The sequence below is a fragment of the Bos grunniens genome, chromosome 4 (genome assembly GCF_055505025.1).
Source record: "Bos grunniens cultivar Pamir isolate PY7600 chromosome 4, Bosgru_T2T1.0, whole genome shotgun sequence".
Taxonomy (NCBI): Eukaryota; Metazoa; Chordata; class Mammalia; order Artiodactyla; family Bovidae; genus Bos; species Bos grunniens.
Genome location: NC_141168.1, coordinates 47,873,132 through 47,897,349, shown reverse-complemented (window position 1 = coordinate 47,897,349; position 24,218 = coordinate 47,873,132).

Sequence of the window (24,218 nt, the reverse complement as noted above, 5' to 3'; positions counted from 1 at the left end):
GTGCCCCATGTCAGGGGGCACCGAACTTTGTAAAGGACCAGGAAGTATATAGGTTTTATGGGCTCTACAGTCTCTGTGGCATCTACTCAGTTCTGCTCCTGTACCATGCAGGCATCCAATACACAAATAAATGGCTGTGGCTTTGTTCCAGTACGACTGTACTTATGGACACCAAAGTTTGTGTCTCATATAATTTTCATATGTCAAGAAATACTATTCTTTATTTTAGTTTTTCAATTATTAGGTCCTAGGTGTATAAAAGCAGGAAGTGGGGTAGATTTGTCCCTTGTGTAGGAGTTGCCAACCACTGTTGCAGACCCCTCCAGGATTCTGGTTTATGACTCTGGGAGAATAGCGCTTTAACAAATGATTTCAGGGTGAAGTTAATGGATAATGGTAGCTGAATCACCCTGAGGAATGCTGACCTCTCTGGGGTAGGATCCTATGTATAGAGTTCTCAGACTCTTCCCCATTGCCCAATAAGCTGGTCAAAAGGAACACTGTGAAACTGACTTACTGGTTTCAGTCCTGCCCTGTATAGTAGTAGCCAGAGGGTGTGCCCGTGATGACAAAGCTGGATGCAAAGGTAGCTTTTAAATGTTACTCATGTAGCATGGGTTCCTTTAATCATGTCTGAGTATTGTCAAGCCTGAAAACATTCAGGAAAAACTACAGACTCAGTAGGAATTCTATAAGAATAGAGAATTTTGCCTGAATACAGGCAATTTACTTTTATGGTTTTGATATTCATTCCAGTGGAAGCAGTGAAGGTAGAGAGTGAGAGAAAAGAGCAGCTGTACTGGATTCTTTGTATGTGCCAAGTGTTGTTCTGGGTACTTCCTTATAGATGCATTTCAAGAAAATCACCTTGGAAAAGAGATGCAATTGCCCACATTTTATAGATGAGGGAATTGAGGCATAGGTAACTTTCCCAAGGTTACAGACCAGCTCTTGAGCCCAGCTGATTTACTTAACTCTAAAGCATTGGTGTCTAAAATGTAAACAAACTACAAAGATACTAAACCAAGCTTACATTTTCCCCCGCATTGTACTGATTCTTGAGGAATTTGGGCAGAAGAGGAACTGCCAAAAAAAGAATTTAGGTGTATAAAACCCTGCAGAGTTTATAAGTATCAGCCTTCGGCAAGACCACACAAATCATCAAAGATGTAATCTAGAGAAGCCATTCCTTGCCATTCCTTGGGTCTGTTTTAATTTTGAACAAAATAAAAACCCCAGTGGGATAAGAACTCATCTTATTCCTGTGCCTTCAAATCACAGAGCTCTAGATACAGACAATAAAATCCTCACATAATTTAAAGAAACTCAGCAACAGAGTATCTGAACTGTATAGTTAGCAGAGGGATTCCTAACTGGTTTGGACAGTCTGGGGAGCTAGAATACTGTGCTATTTGTCCTAACAATTTGCTAAGTCCTAGAAAAAGACTGTGGGAGTTATTCAGCCATACCACAATGATTGAGGGTCCTGGCAGTAGCTTGGGTCAGAGAGCACACAATAGGAGGTTTACATTTATTAATTATTTTTTAAATTGAAGTATAGTTGATTTACAATATGGTGCTGGTTGCTAGTTTCTGGTATAGAGCAAAGTGATTGTGTTATATGTATACACACATATACACATATATATGTGCTTCCCTGGTGGCTCAGTGGTATAGAATCCACCTGCCGATGCAGGAGACATGAATTTGATCCCTGGGTCAGGAAAATCCCCTGGAGAAGGAAATGGCAACCTACCCCAGTATTCTTGCCTGGGAAATTCCATGGACAGAGGAGCCTGGTGGTCTATAGTCCATGGGGTTGCAAAAAAGTCTGATACAACTTAGCGACTGAACAACAAATATACATATACATATATATATATATATATACACACACACACACATGTATAAAATTTACCCTGATGGTTTATTACAAGAAGTTTAGTATGGTTCCCTGTGCCATACAGTAGGACCTTGTTTATCTATTTTATATATAGTTGTTTGTATGTGCTAATCCAAAACTCCTGATTTATCTCACCTCCCATATTTCCCCTTTGGTATAAAAAAAAAAAAAGTTTGTTTTCTAAGCTATAAGTTTGTTTTCTAAATATGTGAGTCTGTTTTGTAAATAAGTTCCTTTGTATCATATTTTAGATTCTACATATAAATGATATCATATGACATTTGTCTGTCTCTGTCTGACTTACTTCACTGAATATGATAAGCTCTAGGTCCATCCATGTTGCTGCAAATGGCATTATTTTCTTCCTTTTGATGGCTCAGTATAGGAGGTTTTTAGACAGGCTCTGGATCAGAGTCATTCGGGGAAGTCATTGGAATCACAGAAACATTTGTAATCAGCTTCCCCAACCTTGTTGTTTTACAGATGAGGAAAGAGAAGGTACATGGCTCAAGCTCTTGAAGGCCTTGCCTAGCCTGATTTAAATATTTGGCTCTTCCAATTAAAATTGTGAATTGATCTGAATATACTTCTCATAGAGGGTCTTGTTCTTTTGTGGTGTACTCTCCCCAGTCATCTATATTCCTACTTGGAAGACAAAAGGCACATGATACTTTCTGTCCCTGAAGAAAAGTTAACATAAAGTACTGCATATGACATCCAGAAATGTCTCAGTCAGAGAAGTGCTGGAAGGAGTCCTCTAGCTAAGTAACTGCCATTGTTTTGCCATTTCCTACAGTTGAATTAATCACAGGTCTAACATATCAGGAAGAAGTGAGCAATAACCTTTTCCGGATTAAGGTCTCAGCTTTCGTTTAACTCTTAATCTGCATCTGTCACTTCATGATTTGAAAAACTCTGCCTTAGGACTCAGATCTCCAAGTTTGTGGAAAAATGATTGTTGGTAGCAACATCATAAAGTAGTGGAGCTGTATTCCCAGGTGGAAAATCACTTATGTTCAGTTCCCTGAGGATGAGTGTTCCTAAGAACGCTGGACTCATATATTACTCGGTGTCCTCAACTCTTAAAGACATTGTGTTCTAGAAGCTGGGTATTTGCAACTTGGGATATATTTTCCTATAGAAGTCATTTTGTGACTGGTTCCTAGGCAAGCCCCTCAAAAGTTCTTCATAACCCTCAATATTTTTTCTGAAAAGAACCAGTCCTGGGGCCAGGGCAGAGCAAGGCAGGGGTTGGGGAGCTCTCACTCCGGCTTGTTTTCTGCCCAGTTCCTTTATCCTCCCAGTCCTGATGTCACTAAGTCTACCCAGAACCGGGCAGGGGTAGAGGGTAGAGTCTCCATCAGCTCTATTAGTATGGAGGTGGCATTGGTAGGGAGGAAAAACAGAAGAAAATTTCAAACTAGAGCTCTGGGGGAGGAAGAATGACCCGTTTTGACTCCCAGGCACCCAGGTGGAGAAGCTACTTCCAGAAAGCCAAACTACTATGAAGCCTATACATAAATCAGTTATAATAATATTTAATTTGAGGATTTCTTAATTAAAAGTAAAATAAACTCTTACTTTATATATATATATATTTTTTTTTTCTCAGAAAGTAACTTGCCTGTTTTCATATCATGGGAAATCAATGGCAAATCTGAAAAAGGAATCTGGGTGAATTAATTCTCATGTCTGTATTTTGCTAATAAAACACAAATTGTGATACTACTCTTATGGTAAGCAAAGGATCAGTGCTCTTACACACTGAGAAGCATCAGTTTGTCAAGTATCTGTGGCTTCTTCCCAGGTGGCTCAATGGTAAAGAATCTGCCTGCTACTGCAGGAGCTGAAAGAAATGCAGGTTCAATCCCTGAGTGGGGAAGATCCCTTGAAAGAGGAAGAAATGGCAACCCACTCCAGTATTCTTGCAGGGATAATCCCATGGATGGAGGAACCTGGAAGCTACAGTCAATGGGGTTGTAAAGAGTTGGATACGACTGAGTGACTGAGCATGTATACACGAGTGTCTAAGACTCTGTATGGAAAAATCAATCTAATTATCTCAGTCTAAAACATATTATCAGAAGTGCTACAGGTATCTTAGCATCAACTCATGACATTCTTTGATGAATCTACTAGAATTACTGTTCTATGAAGCAACTTCTACTGTTTTCATTTTATTAAAACGGGAGAAATAACTTTAACTTAGACCCAATTTTCTCAGAGCAAAAAAAAAAAAAAAAAAGCTTTTCTCTTGGTAAATTAGGGAAATTTGGGAGAACTAAATTCTCTTGAAAGCCAAAGCTGCGTATAACTTAATATTCTATTAGTCTATGCTAATATTCTCAATGGAGAAATCCAATTGTCATTTCTGTATACCTTTAAAAATCTCAAGATTGAGAACACATTTTTCTATTTAAAAATAATTTTGTATACTATATTTGTTCATTTCTGTGCTTCATTCTTAAATCTTAGTTCCCAAAGAGCATTTAGATGATATTTTATAAAAATTTTAGCTCCCCAGGAGTGTTTAGATATTTTATAAACTTGGCATATTCTCAGCCAAAAACAATGAGTTAATAGAATTTCATAGATTAGGAACTTCCATATTTTTTTTAATCAGTAGAATTAGAATGTTGCGTTACAGAACTAACCTCACATACATATCTCTACTTACCTGCATCTTGATGTGAGGTCTTAGATGCAGAAACTCGTGATTCTTAGAGGAGCATATCCTTGCTGGATGGTCAAAGAGAATGATCAGGAAGTATAAATTGTAACAGCAGATTCATCACATTGCCCTCTTGATCCTTGGCAATCAGTAACCAACAATAAACATATTCGACAATGTAGGCAGTTTTCCCTTTGGCCCCAGAGAGGTCCTCTATGAAACAGGTGTGTTTCAGTATTAGAACATATTACCTTAGCTAAGGCAGATAGGAGTCAACAGCAACAGTATACATAGCCCAGTGTTTGAGAATCATTGCCCCCATCAGAGACTTCCAAAGACTTTCAGAGCTGTGTATTGCATCAGCAATGTGTGGGAGTTGGCCAGAGAGAGCCAATCTTCAGGAATTTTTCCAGACCATTGTTAAACACTGCCAATATTATAAGTTAAAAATTTTAGCTTACTGAAAACAAAGCTATTAAATAATCCCAATGCATCACTTAATTATTTTTCTATACTTAAACTATGTAATGGGGGTAAGGTTGGACATTAATTTCCAACTGCAGGCTTGATCATATTTTGTCCATTAGTAGCTTGAAATAGGCCATGGGGGAAATATTTACTCCATGGATATCAACTTGTACTTACAAATAAGAGATTGGTTTATTGTTTTATTGTTTATCTATTCTAAACTTGGGAGTCAGCAGGTTGGAGAAAATTGCATGTGTTAACTGTAAGTCTGGAGTAGACATGCAACAAAACAAAACACCAATCTCTAATTTGTGTGTGTGTGTGTGTGTGTGTGTGTGTGTGTGTGTGTGTAGTCGGCTGTGTCTGACTCTTTGAGACCTCATGGACTGTAGCCCACCAGGCTTCTCTGTCCATGGGGTTTCCAGGCAAGAGTACTGGAGTGGGTTGCTATTTCCTTCTCTAGTGGATCTTCCCAAACCAGGGACTGAACCTGTGTTTCCTGCATTAGCAGGCAGATTCTTTACCCCTGAGCCACCAGGGAAGCCCATTTTGAGGGTGATTGTTTAACAGTAAATCATATATCTGAACTGGCAATCATTTATTGAGAAAGTGTTATTGCAACTTTGTCCATCATTGTCCATTTCAATCACAAGTTTCCTATGGATAAAAGAATCTTGTAAAACTAACAAAAACATTCTTTGAGAATCAAGTGGCTGTATGAAATTGACAATAAAATGTACTATATATTGCATCATTATTTATAAATTGTATGCTGCACATCCTTTATATCATCAGTAAGTGAAAGTGAAGTCGCTCAGTCGTGTCCGACTCTTTGCAACCCCATGGACTGTAGCCTACCAGGCTCCTTTGTCCATGGGGTTTTTCAGGCAATAGTACTGGAGTGGATTGCCATTTCCTTCTCCAGGGGATCTTCCTGACCCAGGGATCGAACCCAGGTCTCCTGCATTGTAGACAGATGCTTTACCGTCTGAGCCACCGGGCAAGTCCTATATCAGTAAAGCTTGTAATAATTTAATATGCGTGTATATGTGCATATTTTTTTTTCTTGGAGAGCCAGTTGTTAAACATTTACCAGTATATCACTGACTGCCGTCTAAAGGGAAAGAGAGTATCCTTTGCACTCAAGGAGTTACAGAACTATTTCTGAGTTTGAGGCTGGGAACTTAACATGGATTGCCAAACCTAAAGTAGGATGGCATGGGATTTTTAAGCACATCTAGGGAAAATTTCCTTCCCAGGTGGTGCTAGTGGTAAAGAACCCACCTGCCAATGCAGGAGACATAAGAGATGAAGGTTCTGTCCCTAGGTCGGGAAGATCCCATGGAGGAGGGTGTGGCAACCTATTGCAGTATTCTTGCCTGGAGAATCCCATGGATAGAGGAGCCTGGTGGGCTGCAGTCCATGTGGTAGCAAAGCATTGGACATGACTGAAGCGACTTGCACAGGCAAAATTTCAGCAGTTTGTCTTCAGGGCCACTGCCTGCGCCTTTCTGGTCTTTTCTTCTTGGATCTAGAGCAGCTATCCAGGACTTACAGGTGTCCTTCTTATGCCTCTGTGTCTGTCCAAAGTCCTTACTTCACAGTTCAGCCCTCCCTGAAGAGTTCTTGAGCTTTTAAATCATCGTCATGCCCTATTTATTTATTTATTTTTATTGAATATGTTGTTAGCTGTTTGTCATAAATAGTTTTTATTATGTTGAGATGTTCCCTCTGTACCTACTTTGGTGAGTTTTTATCACGAATGGATGCTATACTTTGTCAAATGCTTTTTCTGCACCTGTTGAGATGATCATGTGAGTTTTATGCTTTCTTTTGTTCATGTGGTGTATCGCGTTGATTTGCAAATATTAAACCATCCTTGAATCACTGGACTAAATCACATTTGATCAAGGGTGAATGATCCTTTTTGTATATTGATAAATTCAGTTTGCTAATACTGTATAGAACATTTTTGCATCTATATTCATCAGAGATATTGGCCTTTAACTTTTTTTTTGGTAGTGTCTTTGTATGGTTTTGGTATCAGGGTAATGGTCGTCTCATAGAATGAATTTGGAAGTAACCTATTTATATTATCATTAATAGAATATGAGAGCATTTAAGTCTTTTATAGAGAGGTGTGTAGGCTGTACAGTGTTATTGCATATCTCTCCCTCTATAGAACTGGACTGTAGACTGAGTTGTTAAAGTGATTATCCTTAGGTGTTGAGTTTGTGGACATTTTAATTTAATTTTCTTTGTGTGTAAATTGTCATATTTTTAAATGACCATTAAAAGGAAAGAAGAGTCCTCTTAATGAAAACAAAAAATACCCAGTAAAGTTTGTAACGTTAACAAGATCCTACCATTAACAAAATAAAAGACCACATACAAACTAGAAAAGATAGTTGCAACATCTTTAGTAATGGGTTTATATACTACACAAATATAAATAATTAAAATGAATCATTAAGTTATTAAATAATTAAAATTAATAATTAAATTATTAAATATAAATTATTAAAATGATCAAACGTGTTTGATTGAGGTTCATCCTGTCCTTTACCTACTCTGCATTTTGACATACCACCCCCTCATATATAATTCTATATGCACATACACACACACACCCTGCCCTTATCAACCCACACCCACTCTTACCTATAATCCTATATCTACACATACACACCCTTGCCCACAGATACTTACTCTCACAAACCTATATCTATACAGATCCACACTTGACCACACCTACCTACCCAACAATTTGATGTCACATTTACCAAAGGCTTATAAACTATCTTAAATGAATGGTTAACCCAGATCCCTGGTTAATGATTAAAGCTGGAATTATGAAACCACCCTTTGGTTTACAGATAGTTTTAAAAGATAAAGGGATTTAAGAAGATCTAACTGTTAGCAATTTCTAAGTCCTAAAATCTCAGGTCACCTGAGGCTCTATCCAGTGTCCTCCCACTTATACCTTACCTGTCTATACACATCTGCTTAAATAAGACCTGCGGCTGCGATAATGTCTTTAGTGAATGCTTCTCTCAATTTGAAACTGAGATGTAAAACAAAAGTGAGACACATATGTCCCATGGTAATAGATTCCCCGATAACCATTGCATCCTGGTGATGGTTGTCTGGAGCTTCCCAAGTGGCTTAATGGTAAAAAATCTGCCTGCCAATGCAAAAGACATGGGTTCCATCCCTGGGTTGGAAAGATCCCCTGGAGGAGGAAATGGCAACCCGCTCCAGTATTCTTGCCTGGGGAAAATTCCAAGAGCAGAGAAGCCTGGTGAGCTGCAGTCCACAGGGTTGCAAAGAGTCAGACATGACTTAGTGACAGAGCATGCACACATGATGGTTGGTTTAATATATATCCAGAATATATAAAGAACTCTTAAAGTCCAATAACGAAGAAAAACCCTCAAATGACCCAACTGAAAACTGAGCTGAGAACTTGACCATTTTTCCAAAGAAGAAATTCAGATGACTAATGCTCAGCACCATTAGTCATCAGGGAAATTAAAATCACACCCACAGTGAGATACTACCTCACACCCATTAGGATGGCCATTATCAAAAAACAGAACATAGCAAGTGTTAGCCATCATGTGAGAAGAACCCTTGTGCACTGTTGGTGGGATTATAAAATGGTGTATGGAGATACTTAAAAACATTAAAACTACCGTATCATTCAGCCATCTTATTTCTAGGTATATATCCAAAATAATTGAAGACAGAATCTCCAAGAGATATTTGCATACCCTTGGACAGCAAGGAGATCAAACCAGTCAATCTTAAGGGAGATCAACCTTGAATATTCACCAGAAGGACTGATGCTGAAACTGAAATTCCATTATTTTGGTCATCCGAACAGACGACTCGTCAGAAAAGTCCCTGATGCTAGGAAAGATCAAGGACAGGAGAAGAGGGCGTCAAAGGATGAGATGGCTGGACAGCATCAACAGTATAATAAACATGAACTTGGGCAGTCTTCAGGAGATGGTGAGGGACAGGAAGGCCTGGTGTGCTGCAGTCCATGGGGTCACAAAGAGTTGGACACAATTGGGGGACTGAACAACAACTTCATTATTATTCACAATAGCCAAGAATTGGAGGCAACCCCAGTGTCCACCTACAGATGAATGGATTTTAAAAAATGTGATGCATAACATACAGTGGAATATTATCTAGCCTTAAGGAAAATCTGTCATACGTTACAACAGAGATGAATTTGAAGACATTGTACTGAGTGAAATGAGCCAATCACAAAAAGGAGAAATACTGCATGATTTCACTTATATGAAATAGGTAATCAAGCTCATCGAAATAGAAAGTGGCGTGGTGGTTGCTAGGAGTGGAGGGGGAGGGAGATATGGAGTTGTTCCCTGGGATAGCTTTTAGGTCATGCAAGATGTAGATAGAGTTCTAGAGATCTGCTGAACATCCCTGTGCACCCTGTATTGCACACTTAAAGATTGTTTAGGTGGTAACTTGGTGTGTGTGTGTGTGTGTTTTAACCACAGTAAGAAAAAAGAATGAGCATATCATCTAATTCTGTCCAGTAAGATTGGAAGGAAAGTCATGTGGGGTGGCAGGAGGACCTGTTTGCTTGCTCTTAAGAGTGCAATTGAAGAAGAAATAGTTGTCTGGAATTGTTACATGTTTCACTACTTTTCTGACACTGACATACATGTACCTGGATACCCTCAGGGCACAGAGCCAGGGCACTCACTGACTTACTGCCTCTAAAGTTGCCATACCTTTGAGCAACAGATTTCCTTATTTCATTTAGCTGAGTCACTGTCTCATGTTACTTGCATCTTCCTTGAAAAATAGAGATGATTTCTAAGATATAATTTTATTCTTTAAGTATCTTGACAAGTTATCTAAACTGTATAGCTATTGAAAAACAGACCTAAAAATCTTGACCTACATTAGAGCGAGGGATTTATCTATACATTAGGATTACTTATTTAAAAATATAGGGAAGACTTTCTATTTTTAAATGCAGGTTTATTGATGTGTAATTTATATATAGTGAAATATCAGTTTTTAAATACACAATTTTGATTTTGACAAACATACTTGTTTATGGGTTAGTCTTTGTGCCCATTTACTAAGTAAAAAATAAATTATGACGCATTGTCCTAATTTCAGCTTTTGAGAAGAACAATTCTCTCCATGGCATAAACTCTATCTTTTTATATTTGTAGCTCCAAATTAACTTTAAAGGAGCTGTGAAGCCATCTGTAAAGATAGAGATAAGAGTCCAATTTAGATCAGTATCTTGAGTGCCCGGAAGTGCTCTATACACAGTCACATTATTTTATAATTTTTTTTGTCCAGTCATTTCTATTCACGTAACTCAGGACGTCGCTGATACAGGCCCTTACTTTGACTATTCTGTTCATATTCACTTTTGGTTGGAAATCTTTCCTTGAATCTTTATTTAACTCAGATGTATTTTCTGAATCTTTGCATAGCCACAAATCTGTGTTCAGCATGGGGTAGTTGGACTACAAGACTTCTCTCATTGGTCTGTGGATGCTGATCTGTCTTCTAATGTCACATTTGAGATGTTCACTACCAATCTCATTAATAGACAACCCATTTCTTTGTGAATGCTTTGCTTGTAAGGTTTTCCCTTTATCTTTGGAGTTTAGGAATTTCTGGAATATACCTTGAGGTGTGTGCATATATACATATATATATATGTTTTATTTTTATTTATTTTTTATTTCAGTATAGTTGATTTATAATGTTTCAGGTGTATAGCAAAGTGATTCAGGCATGTGTGTGTGTATATATATATGTGTGTGTGTGTATATATATATATATATGTGCATATATATATTCTTTTTCAAATTCTTTTTCATTAAGATTATTATAAGACATTGAATACAGTTCCTGTGCTATACAGAAGGTCCTTGGTTGGTTATTTTTTATATAGCGGTGTGTCTCTGTTAATCCTAAGTTCCTAATTTATCCTCCCCCTGTTACCTTTTGGTAACCGTAAGTTTGTTTTCTATATCTGTGTGTCTGTTTCTGTTTTGTAAGTAAGTTCATTTGTATTATTTTTTAGTATTCCACATGTAAGTGATCCCTTATGCTGTTTGTCTTTCTCTGACTTGCGTCACTTAGTACGCTAATCTCTAGGTCCATCCCTGTTGCTGCAAATGGCACTATTTCACTGTTTCTGATGGCTGAGTAATATTCCATATTATATGCACACACACACACACATTCTTTATCCATCTTTATTCTTTATTCATCTATTAATGGACATTTAGGGTGCTTCTGTGTATTGGCTGTTGTAAATAGTATTGCTGTGAACATTGGGATGAATGTATCTTTTTGAATTCGAACTTTTGTCTTTTCTGGATACAAGCCCTATATGCCCAGGCATGGTATTGCTGGATCATATGGTAGCTCTATTTTTAGTTTTTGACGGAACCCCCATTGTGTGTGTGTGTGTGTGTGTATATATATATATATATATTATATTTTTTTTTTTTAAATCAGTCCCTCCTGGAACTTGTTGAGGCCTTTCTTTAGCCCTGGGAAAAATTCTTAATTCTTTAATGATAACCTGTTCCTTCGTTTATTTCTGAATGTCTGTTTGCATATTGCATCCATTGGATTTATGCTTTAATTCTCTAATATTTCCCCTCATGAGTTTTTCTCTCTTTCTTTCCTTTTTTTTCTGTTACTTGAAAGATTTTCTTCTTGGTCCCCCTTACCCTGAGCAGCTTTCAATACAGATACCCAAGAGCACTAGTTAGCATGTGTGTGTGTATGTGTGTGTGTGTTTCTGCACGCGCTGTTGCTTTAGTCGTGTCTGACCTTCTGTGACCCCATGGACTGTACCCCACCAGCCTCCTCTGTCCATGGGATTCTCCAGGCAAGAATACTGGAGTGGGTTACCATGCCTTCCTCTAGGGGACCTCCTGGACTCAGGGATTGAACCTGTGTCTCCTGCAACTCCTGCATTGCAGGAGGATTCTTTACTGCTGAGCCACTGGGGAAGTCCCACTAGTAAGCACCTCAGAGTAAAAACCAGCTTTTGTACTCACTTATCTCTTGAGAGAAAAGGTCTAGTGAATGCTAGTTCAGATTGGAAAAAAACCCCAGTTTACCAAAGAATGCACACTAGTCATCAGGTTTTCTGCAAAAATAGCACAGTTTCAGACTTTATGAAGCAAAGCTGGTAGATCTACAAGGAGGAATGGACTAGTACAGCCTATTAGCAGTTATTACACAGTTCTCATAGACACTAGAAGATCAATTAAGCAGAAAATAAGACTAGAGAAGACTAGACTGACATCATTAACACGTAGAATCTAAAACACACTGGATTTCCCAGGTAGCTCAGTGGTAGGTAAATAATCGGCCTGCTAATGCAGGAGCCTCAGGTTTGATCCCTGGGTGGGGAAAACTCCCTAGAGGAGGAAATGGTAACCCACTCCAGTATTCTTGCTTGGAGAGTCCCATGGACAGAGGAGCCTGGCGGGCTACAGTCCATGGGGTCACAAAGAATTGGACTCAACTGAGCGACTGAGCGCATACAATACACAGATTACTGCGCACCTAACAGCAGTGTGCATTCTTTGAAGCATAGGGTATCTTTGGAAATTGACCATGCAACAGACCACAAAGATGAAAGAAACCAAAAAATTGAATTTATTAATACAGTCAAAAGTCAGTTATTTAAGAAATCTAATAACGTAGAAAAATCTTTGGTATGATTGACCAAGGGGAAAAGAGCAAAAAAAAAAAAACAAACATATATATATATATACACACACACATTTTAACAGGATCTATGGTGAATGGCATAATTGTTCTCAGTTCATTGCTACTGCTAAGTCACTTCAGTCGTGTCCGACTCTGTGCGACCCCATAGACAGCAGCCCACCAGGCTCAGTTCATTACCACTTCCCAAACCAGTAACCTTTGTCACGTCAATTTGCAGTTCTTTCTAATAAAGTAGAGTATATCCATTTCCATTCTTGATACAGGGCTGGGCCACATGACTTACACTGGTTGATGAGTTTGAACTGACAGTGTTCCAGTTCTGAATCTGGTCCTTGAGAGGTATCACCTATTTCCACTTATCTAACATGAACTTCTGCCATGACCGTGAAAACATGTCTCATGTTTTCTCGTGCGTAGCCAGGTGGTCCAAGAAGGCTGTGAGACATACCTTCAGATATGGAGCCAAACCACCAGATTAACCAGTTCCCAACTGTCTTGGAGGTGTGTGGGCTGAATGAAATGTTGCTTTATATCACTGATTTTGGGGTGGTTTATTACACAGCATTATTGCAGCTATGCTATTCTAGCAATAAATTTGAAAAAAAAATTTTTAATCCAGATAATTTTTTAAGAAATACATTTGGACAAAATAGACTCAAGAAGAAGTAGAAAAATTAAATGGAATTATTTAAAAAATGAATGATATTGCAAAATTCTACCATGCCCAAATGACATATTCTACTAAATTTTCAAATAACAGATTATTTGCATCTTATACAGAACATGGAAAGAGATGAGATGCTATCTGGTTCATTTTTTAAAAGAAGATAATATGATGAAAACAGTGCAAAACTAGGACAAAAAGAGAAGAAAAAAATCATTGACCAAATCTAATTGAACATGCATGCAGACATCCTCAATTAAATAGGAGTGAAAAGTTATAGTTAAGAACCAAAAGAGAATGTTGCGTTCATGTTCAGAGGCTTCAGTTGTGTCCAACTCTACATGACCCCATGGATTGTAGCCCACTAGGCTCCTCTGCTGGAGAAGGCAATGGCACCCCACTCCAGTACTCTTGCCTGGAAAATCCCATGGATGGAGGAGCCTGGAAGGCTGCAGTCTGTGGGGTCTCTGAGAGTCAGACACGACTGAGCGCCTTCACTTTCACTTTTCACTTTCATGCATTGGAGAAGGAAATGGCAACCCACTCCAGTGTTCTTACCTGGAGAATCCCAGGGATGGGGGAGCCTGGTGGGCTGCGGTCTATGGGGTCGCACAGAGTCGGACACGACTGAAGCGACTTAGCAGCAGCAGCAGCAGCAGCAGGCTCCTCTGCCCGTGGGGATCTGCAGGCAAGAATACTGGAGTGGGTTGCCATGCCATCCTCCAGGGGTTATTCCCAACCCAGGGATAAAGGACAAGTCACCTGTGTCTTGTCTCCTGCATTGAAGGAGGGCTCTTTAACCACTGAGCCACCTAGGAAGCCCAAAACGGTATGTTAAGTGATCATATGCTTAGGAGCCAATTCTGTGATGCCACCTAAGGATTAGTTTAATTGCTTTTGTAATTTGACTTATTAAGTGCACGTGAATCCTCAAAAAATTTATAAAACTTTAAAGGTGGTCACTGGGAACTATTCATCATCTTCAAGTATCTTTCAAAATATAGACCCTCAAAATATAAACTCTCAAAAATATAGACCCTCAAAATTATTGTTTGGGAAGTTCCCTGGTGGTCCATTGGCTGAGACTCTATGCTTTCAATGCAGGGTGCCTGGATTTGATCCCTTTCAGGGAATTGGGTCCCATACGTCACAAGGAATACCTCCTTTGCTGCAACTAAGACCTGGCACAACCAAATTAAAAAAAAAAAATCCTGATTAAAAAAAATAATTGCTTGCCTGATGCATGAAATGGGCTATTTTAAATTTCTTTCAGACAAAATTCTAAATAAGCAAATTTATGAATAAACATACTAAGCATAGTGCATAAATGTTTTTCAACTCTTTGTATAACAGTTTATAATACAAATTTTATGTACACTTTCCTATTTAATGTTTTAAAATTTGTGAGTTGTGTTTTAATCCTCATTTTACAGATGATTATACTGAGGCTAATTAAATTGAAGTAATTGTCCCCTTATCTCTGATAAATAGAAAGGTTAGACTTGAATTGAAGGCTTTAAACAAACATTCTTGCCTTCTAATATGTTAATCTACTAAACTTCTTTCCATAATAATTTCATTTTAAAACACAAAAGTCATTTAATTCTGTTAAAATAACTGGCACAAACATCCAAACAGTAATAGAAAGTTTTTAAGACCAGAATTTTATTTTTAAATAGGAAAATTTAGAAAAGTTTATGGGTGTACCATGATTCCATCACTGCTAATTTCATCATATCATAAAAAACAGAATTAATTTACTAGGATTGGTTGTTAAAAGTTTAATTTTCTTTTTGAAGGTTGAAAGTTTTAATTAAAAAAGATAGAAATCAACAGAAAAAACATATAATGAATAGGAAAAACATTTTAATTCTGAGAAAAGGTGAGGATCATTGATTTGTTTGGGGAAAAAATGAGGTCTTTAAACTTAGGAAATTTATTTATTTATTTTATAAACTTGGGAAATTTAAAATGACAGTAAACTGAACTAGAGAAAGCTAGTCTAAGGAATGAGCTAGTGCTCTAGCACAAGGGATATAAAAATGATTTTGCCAATTTATACTGTTGTCCTGTGTTATTTGTTATTCAGTTTTCTAGATTAACTAAGACACACACACATATATATATTTGATTTTTTTGAAATTCCAAAGTATCTAATATCTTTGGTTGGTTATGTAGCTCATGTTGTTTCACTAATGCTTGGGTTCATGCTATACTGATAATGTCCACGAGGTGGCACTGCAACATTATATTTATTTTGGAGCCTCCCTAGCATTTCCACTGTTGCTATAGTCAGCTACAGCTTGGACATACAGGGATGCCCCTGGAGGCTGCTGGCTGCTCAGAGGGAGACTGCTGGAGAGTTTGCTCCCAGTAGTTCTCAAAAAATCTGAGGGCTGAACTAATAAAGTTGCTAATCTAGTGGGCAATGCCCACTAGAATTGAAAAATTGAAAGGAGTGCTTTTCTCATCTCCACTTATCTTTTACCTCCCTTTTGTATCCCTACAAACAACACAATAGGAAGTCAGTGGGCAAAATAGGGGAACACAGTTTGTAGTCTCAGCACAGAGCAGAGTGGGCTTGGATGAGACAGACAGTGAGTAAATAAGCAGCATGAATAAACCAAATAATCAGACCTCATAGTAGAAGAAGGTAGTGGCTGGAGTTGAAACATTATTGGTGTTTGTGTTATTTAGGAGAGTGAAGACACTAAAAATTCTTAAAGATATGGGAATACCAGACCACTTTACCTGCCTCCTGTGAAACCTGTGTGCAGGTCAGGAAGAAACAGTTAGAATCAGACATGGAACAACAGACTGGTTCCAAATTGGGAAAGGAGTACGTCAAAGCTGTATATTGTCACCCTGCTTATTTAACTTATATGCAGAGTACATCATGAGAAACACTGGGCTAGAAGAAGCACAAGCTGGAATCAAGATTACCGGGAGAAATATCAATAACCTCAGATATGCAGATGACACCACCCTTATGACAGAAAGTGAAGAAGAACTAAAGAGCCTCTTGATGAAAGTGAAAGAAGAAAGTAAAAAAGTTGACTTAAAACTCAGCATTCAGAAAACGAAGATCATGGCATCTGATATCATCACTTCATGGCAGATAGATGGGGAAACAATGGAAACAGCAAGGACTTTATTTTCTTGGGCCCTAAAATCACTGCAGATGGTGACTGCAGCCAGGAAATTAAAAGATGCTTTTGCTCCTTGGAAGAAAAACTATTACAAATATAAACAGCATATTAAAAAGCAGAGACATTACTTTTCCTACAAAGGTCTGTATAGTCAAAGCTATGGTTTTTCCAGTAGTCATGTATGGATGTGAGATTTGGACCATAAAAAAGGCTGAGTGCTGAAGAAGCAATGCTTTTGAACTGTGGTGTTGGAGAAGACTCTTGAGAGACCCTTGGACTGCAAGGAGATCCAACCAGTCCATTCTAAAGGAAATCAATCCTGAATATTCATTGGAAGGACTGAAGTTGAAGCTGAAACTCCAATACTTTGGCCACTTGATGCAAAGAGCTGACTCATTGGAAAAGACCCTGATGCTGAGAAAGATTGAAAGCAGGAGGAGAAGGGGATGACAGAGGATGAGATGATTGGATGGCATCACTGACTCAATGGATATGAGTTTGAGATGGGGAAGGACAGGGAAGCCTAATGGCTGCGGTCCATGGGGTCACAAAGAGTCGTACATGACTGAGTGGCTGAACAACAACAACAAAAGACATCGATTATCTTTAAACCTTTTAAAAGTTAAATATACATGTTACAATCTCTAAGGTACTTACTGAAAGTGAAAGCATTAGTTGCTCAGTCGTGTCCAGCTGTGGCACCCCATGAACTATAGCCCACCAGGCTTCTCTGTCCATGGAATTCTCCAGGCAAGAATACTGGAGTGGGTTGCCATTCCCTTCTCTAGGGGATCTTCCTGACTCAGAGATCAAACCTGGGACTCCTGCATTGCAGACAGATTCTTTTCCATCTAAGCCATCAGGGAAGCCCAGGGTGCTTACTATAAGAACACAAATAGACTATAATTTTCAAAGGGGGAGAAGGAAAAAGTGGAATGAAAGGAGATAGTCCATCAATCCAGAAGAAGACAAGAAAGGAGGAAAATGGATTATTATAAACTAACAGATATGGAAAAAACAAAATAAGGTATTTGAAATAAATCCAAATATATCAATTATCACAATCACAATCAGTTTCAATGGATTAAACATTCCAAATAAAATAGATTAAAATTTAAAAGTATCTATTTTATGCTCTTTTAATATATACCCTCAAATATAGATATCCAGAAAGATGAGGAACTTAAAAAAACAGAGATTGGGCAGGGAGTAAAAGGCAAGTAAGTACCGACAGAAAGAAGGCCAAGGGAAATGAGAGAAAAATCAGATTATATGACATATTCTGTTCAGTACGGATAGGAGCTTAAAAACATCTAATTCCCAACTGAGCTATAATTCCAGTCTGCCCTTATGGTTCTCAGAAAATGGGTACACATTGGGGAGACAAAGATAAAGATTTCTTTAATTCTATGGGTCAAAATTCCATAGCTGACAAACATTTGCATTAGGCAAAAGTGGAGAATACCCTTTCAATTCAGTTCTCTCTCTCTTTTTATTTTTTGAAGTGGTTTGAATAAGTAATATCTTTTCATTTTGCTCCTAAATATGTTATTATCTATCTGTATACAATAAGAACATTTTCTAACATGACCAGAATACCATTGTTATATGTAACAAATTTCCTAATAATTGGGAATGATTATAATTCCAGTCCATATTCCAATTAACCGAGTTACCCATTTTGCATTGTATTTCTCTTTCATTTTCATAGCTGTTTAGATAACAAAACCTTATGCTGTTCTACCTCCAAAGTTGACTTGCTTAACTTTCCTTCACTTTAGTCAGTAATTTCAACCAACCGGTCTTACCTTGGAATAAGGGAGAAAACAATCTCTAGGTTATAAAATTCATAAGTAGGAAAATGTGTTAGAAATTCTTGTTTTTAATTTCTGGGTCATATAAGATACTCAGAAAATGTTAGTCAAATTCAAACTATTTGCACAAATGTGAATTGTACAATGTGCTAGTTGTAAATCAGGTTGGTCATTTCTTATATTTCTTTATATTCCCTCTATAGTGTATTTTCAAATCCTTGTAAATGGATAGATACTATGTACAGATATAGAGAGTAAACTTATGGTTACCAAGGGGCTGGCAGGTAAGAGGTATAAATTGGTAGATTGGGATTGACATACACACACTACTAGATATCTTTGCGACCCTATGGATTGTAGCCTGCCAGGCTCCTCTGTGGTGCTGGAGAAGACTCTTGAGAGTCTCTTGGACAGCACAGAGATCAAACCAGTCAATCCTGAATATTCATTGGAAGAACTTATGCTGTAGCTGAAGCTCTAATACTTTGGCCATCTGATGAGAAGAGCTGACCGATTTGAAAAGACCCTGATGCTGAGAAAGATTGAAAGCAGGAGGAGAAGGGGATGACAGAGGATGAGATGGTTGGATGGCATCACTGACTCAATGGACATGAGTTTGAGCAACCTCCAGGAGATGGTGAAGGATAGGGAAGCCTGGTGTGCTTCAGTCCATGGGGTCGCAGAGAGTCAGACACGACTTAGTTAACCGAATACCAACAACAAGCCTCTGTCCATGAGATTCTCCAGGTAAGAATACTGAAGTAGGTTGCCATTGTCTTCTCCAGGGGATCTTCCTGACCTAGAAATTGAATCAGGGGTTCCTGCTTTGCAGGCAGATTCTTTACCAGCTGAGCTACCAGGAAAGCCCAGATAGAGAAGAAATCAAGTCTAGAGACTGAGACACAATGCATCCTAAACCTGGAGGGTGGGAAGATGATGGAAGGAATCTCCAGCAAAGGAGACTGTTTCCATAGAGGTCATTACAGAATATTGAGTAGAGTTCCTTGTGCTATACAGTAGGTTCTTATCAGTTATCTTTTTTATATCTGGGGCTTCCCCACTGGCTCAGTTGTAAAGAATCACTGGTAATGCAGCAGACACGGGAGAATTCCATGGACAGAGGAGCCTGGCAGGCTACAGTCCATGGGATTGCGAAGAGTCGGATATACCTGAGCAACTTACACTTCACTTCTCTATCTACACTCATGTCTCAGATTATTCATTCAATTCCAGGTCTGTATGCCGAGGGCTCCTGAATTTACATCTTCAATTTGGTTCTTAGACATGTACATCTACCTTCATATCTGACACTCTTACCTATATGTCTAATGAGCATTTCACTTTTGACAGGTCTCAAATGAAATTTCCTCTCTTCAAGCCAGTTGCTTCCCAACTGACCATGCCTCACCATATTCACTACGACCACTTCAGTCAAAACCACAATTAATGTGTTTCTGAATGATCCTCTTCTTTTTTCCTTTCCCTCACCCAGCCAAGTGAGTGATCCTTTTGAAACAAGTCACTCTTCCATCTAAAACTCTACGTCTATGCCCCTTTCAGTGAGACTACACAGCTCTTATCCTTGCCCAGGCCTCTGGAGGCATAGGACCTGTGGCCTGCTTCTGTCTGTTCTCCTGCTTCATCCTGTTCCCACCCCGCTTGCTTCCTGGTTCTTCCATGAGCACCAAACACCGTCCTGCCTTGGGGTCTTTGTACCTGTTCTTGTACCTCCCTGGGATTTCCCCTCAGGTATCCACGTGGTTCACTCCCTCATGCCCCTCTTCAGACCCTTGCCTCAGTGTTACCTCTCACATGTCCTTTCCAGGAGACCCAGTCTAAATTGCAGCCTCCCCATCCTGTTCACATAATCTGGTTTACTTTTGTTTTTAGAACTTAACCACCTGCCAAAATATTTTTATTGATGTATAATAACATATAGCTTTACATTAATTTCAGTATAATGCAAAAATGTATTGCTAGCATTATAGTCCCTTGATAGAATAAAAGTTCCATAAAGACAGAATTTACCAACTTCTGGCACATGGTTGACTTTCAAAAAGTACTTTCATTCATTGTTGCATGAATTGTATTTTCCCTTGGAAATTTCATGTTATGAGTTCTTAAGTATTCACTTATTTAACAAAGTATTTGCAGCCATTTTCTTTATTTCATATATGGATTAGACAAATTGGAATTTCCAGTTAAAAATTTCATTAATTGGTAGTTGAAATTCTCAGAATAGCTTTTTTGAGTCCCAATGGCAGTATTTATAATATATAAATTTTATGAATCATGTGATTTCTGATGCTTGGAATCTCTTTGTATAAGACAGACTAACCTCCACTGGTGAAACAGCCTCCAGTGACTGAATTCATTCTCCCCGAGATGATAAATTGTGTCTTCAGGCAGCAGTAGCCCTTATGAAGAAGAATCTTGTCCTGGAGGTTCCATGGAAAGCATCTCTCGATGACTTTCACTCACTGGTCCTAGTAATGGCCAAAGCATCTCCTCACCGTTTCCACCCACCATGGCAGCTCATCAAATGTCATACTGAAGGACAGATATCATTCGCCACATTTTAAATTCTGACTTTCCTTTAGAGTGCTGACACTGCACTCTCCAGCTCAGGATCAATTGTTGTCTTAATTGTAAGTTTTTTTCCCCTGAGAGCCTGGATCTTCATCTGGGGTTACAGCACTGGCTGTCTCTGACGTACTGCGACGCAACACTGAAAGAGGTGAACTCGCCCGCTCTTCGTCTTTAGCGTGTGCGTGCTTAGTTCCGACTTTTTGCAATCCCGGGTACTGTAGCCTGCCAGGGTCCTCCTTCCACGTAATTTCCCAGGCAGGAATACTGGAGTGGGTTGCCGGTTCCTGCTCCCTGTCATCATTAGAAGGCTCTTTCTTTAACAGGGACCATGGATTACAAACCAGGGATAAGAATGTTTGAAAACGACAGGTCTTTGTTTTTCTGTCCTATTGGTGAGTAAGTATTCCGTCTACTGAGAATATAGAAACAAGTGCCTTACTGAAATTGGGTAGCAGCATCAGCCACTGGAATTTGATATAAAACATTTGGGCTATGGCTACAGCTTTTACATGTCATAAAATTTTAGAACTAAGAGACATCTTAGAAACAATGTAATCTAACCCACTTATTTCCCAGATAGGAATTCAAGAAAGTTATTCTGTTTAAGCTACATTTTCATGCCTTTTTTTTTTTTTAACTCAATTTTGTGCCCTCTGCTCGCCTGAAAAGGGACAGTCATATTACTTTCTAGTGATTGGGGTAAAGATGAGATATAAAGTGGCCTAATTTCCCATCATTACAGATCATGAGATCTGAAAAGATTAAATGATTTGTCAAATTCAGAAGATTAGTGTGAGGGCCTGACCCTAACTTTCTTCTGGACTTGTATTCTAGGGCACTTTCTATTGCAATAGGGTTTCGATTAAATTCTTAGGTGATTAGAAAGCAGTAATTACTAGTAATCTAGAATCTTCCATTGTATTTCAGCAAAAGTAACGTGAAATACTTAAGAAAGTTGACAGAGGTCTTTGGGCCAACTGTACTTTTAAAAATATATTTTGAAAATTTAAATACACATAAAAATAGAAATGGTAGTATAATGAATGTCCATGTGCCAGATTCAATCATTATCATCATTTTACCTCACTTGCTTAATCCATTCTTTTTTTTTTTTCTTTTTTGCTGATATATTTTGAAACAAATCCCAAATGTTGTTATTTTAACTTGGCATATATTACTATGCTTTGCTAAAAATGGACTTAAAAATCATGAAACCATTATCGCCACTAACAACATCGACAGTTCCTTGGTATAGTCTAATACAGTCAATATTTATAACTCTCCAACTGTTTCAAAAGTATCTTTTAATATTTGATTAATTAAAGAACTCACAAGATTCACATTCTGCATTTGACTACATCTAGAGTAGTTACATACCCTCCTTGCCCTTGGTTTATTGAAAAAAAAAATTGGGTGCTTTAACCCTGAGAATTTTCCATATTCTGGATTTGTCTATCTGCTTCCTGTTGGTGACTTTTAATTGTTACCCCACCCACTGTTATTTCCTAAAATCGAAGTGAGCATTCAAGGCTTGAAGAGATTTGGGTTCAACTTTATTAGCAAACATTTGTGGCCTTTGGGTGCTTCATAGACAGCATATGGTTTTGTGATGCTGACATGATATAATTACCTGGAAACTTTTCACCTGGCCATTTCATCTACTGCTAAAAGCATTTTCACTGGGCAAAGTTGCACTTTTCTAATTTTCTTTTAACTTTTATTAACTGGGTGTTTCCTATGGAGAAGAACATTCTGTCATCAACTCTTTTGTACAAAGAAAGCAGGGAAAATGCCTAATTTTTTTCTTTCTACTGTCAATTTTCAAAATAAGGAAGTGTTCTAAATACAATAGTGACCAACTAGATTTTTGCTTGTGTGTTTTATTTTCACTTTTGTTGCTGTTGATTTCAGTGATAGAATGAATTCATGAATTCTAATTAATTAACAGCAGTCACTATTTTTAATAGGTTCCCATACTTTCCCAATGGGATTCTTGCTTATATTTGCTCCTGTTTGTTTATATTTGCTTCTGACATATCCCATTAGTCTTTGGTTGTCTCCTTGCTTTCTGGCATAACTTGTCACAAACCCATTGAATGCATTTTCTTCTCCAAATCTGAGATCAGAATTCTGCCATAGGCTTTGTATCCTGTACTGGGAAATGCTACTTAGAGACCAAAATGTGGGCACTAGGGGTACTCTTGTTTTTGGGTGGTCACTGCCTGTCCTATAGATCTTTGCAGTTACAGAGCTAACAAATATACATTTTGAAGAGAAAAAACCAATCATGCAATAATGCTGATTTGTCTGTATTTAATATTCAATATCAATATTCAATTCAAATTTAATATCGGGGAATTTTAATTTAACTTTTTTAACTTTAAACTCTTTTACACCAATAATTTTAGTTCATAACAATATTGACACTATTATTTGACTTTATGGAAAAATGTAGATCACAACAAACTGGAAGATTCTTAAAGAGATTGGAGTACCAGAACACCTTACCTGCCTACTGAGAAACCTGTGTGCAACTCAAGAAGAAACAGTGAGAACCGGACATGGAACAGTGGACTGATTCCAAATTGGGAAAGGAGTACATCAAGGGTATATTGTCACCCTCCTTATTTACCTTATATGTAGTGCATATCATGAGAATTGTTGGGCTGGATGAATCACAGATATGCAGCTGATGCTACCCTAATGGCAGAAAACAAAGAGGAACTAAAGAGCCTCTTGATGAAGGTGAAAGAGGAGAGCAGGAAAGCTGGCTTAAAACTCAACATTCAAAAAACGAAGATCATGGTATCCAATCCCATCAGTTCAGTTCAGTTCAGTTCATTTCAGTCACTCAGTAGTGTCTGACTCTTTGCGACCCCATGAATTGCAGCACGCCAGGGCTCCCTGTCCATCACCAACTCCCAGAGTTCACCCAAACTCATGTACATCGAGTTGGTGATGCCATCCAGCCATCTCATCCTCTGTCGTCCCCTTCTCCTCCCGCCCCCAATCCCTCCCAGCATCAGAGTCTTTTCCAATGAGTCAACTCTTCGAGTGAGGTGGCCAAAGTATTGGACTTTCAGCTTTACCATCAATCCTTCCAAAGAACACCCAGGACTGATCTCCTTTAGAATGGACTGGTTGGATCTCCTTGCAGTCCAAGGGACTCTCAAGAGTCTTCTCCAACACCACA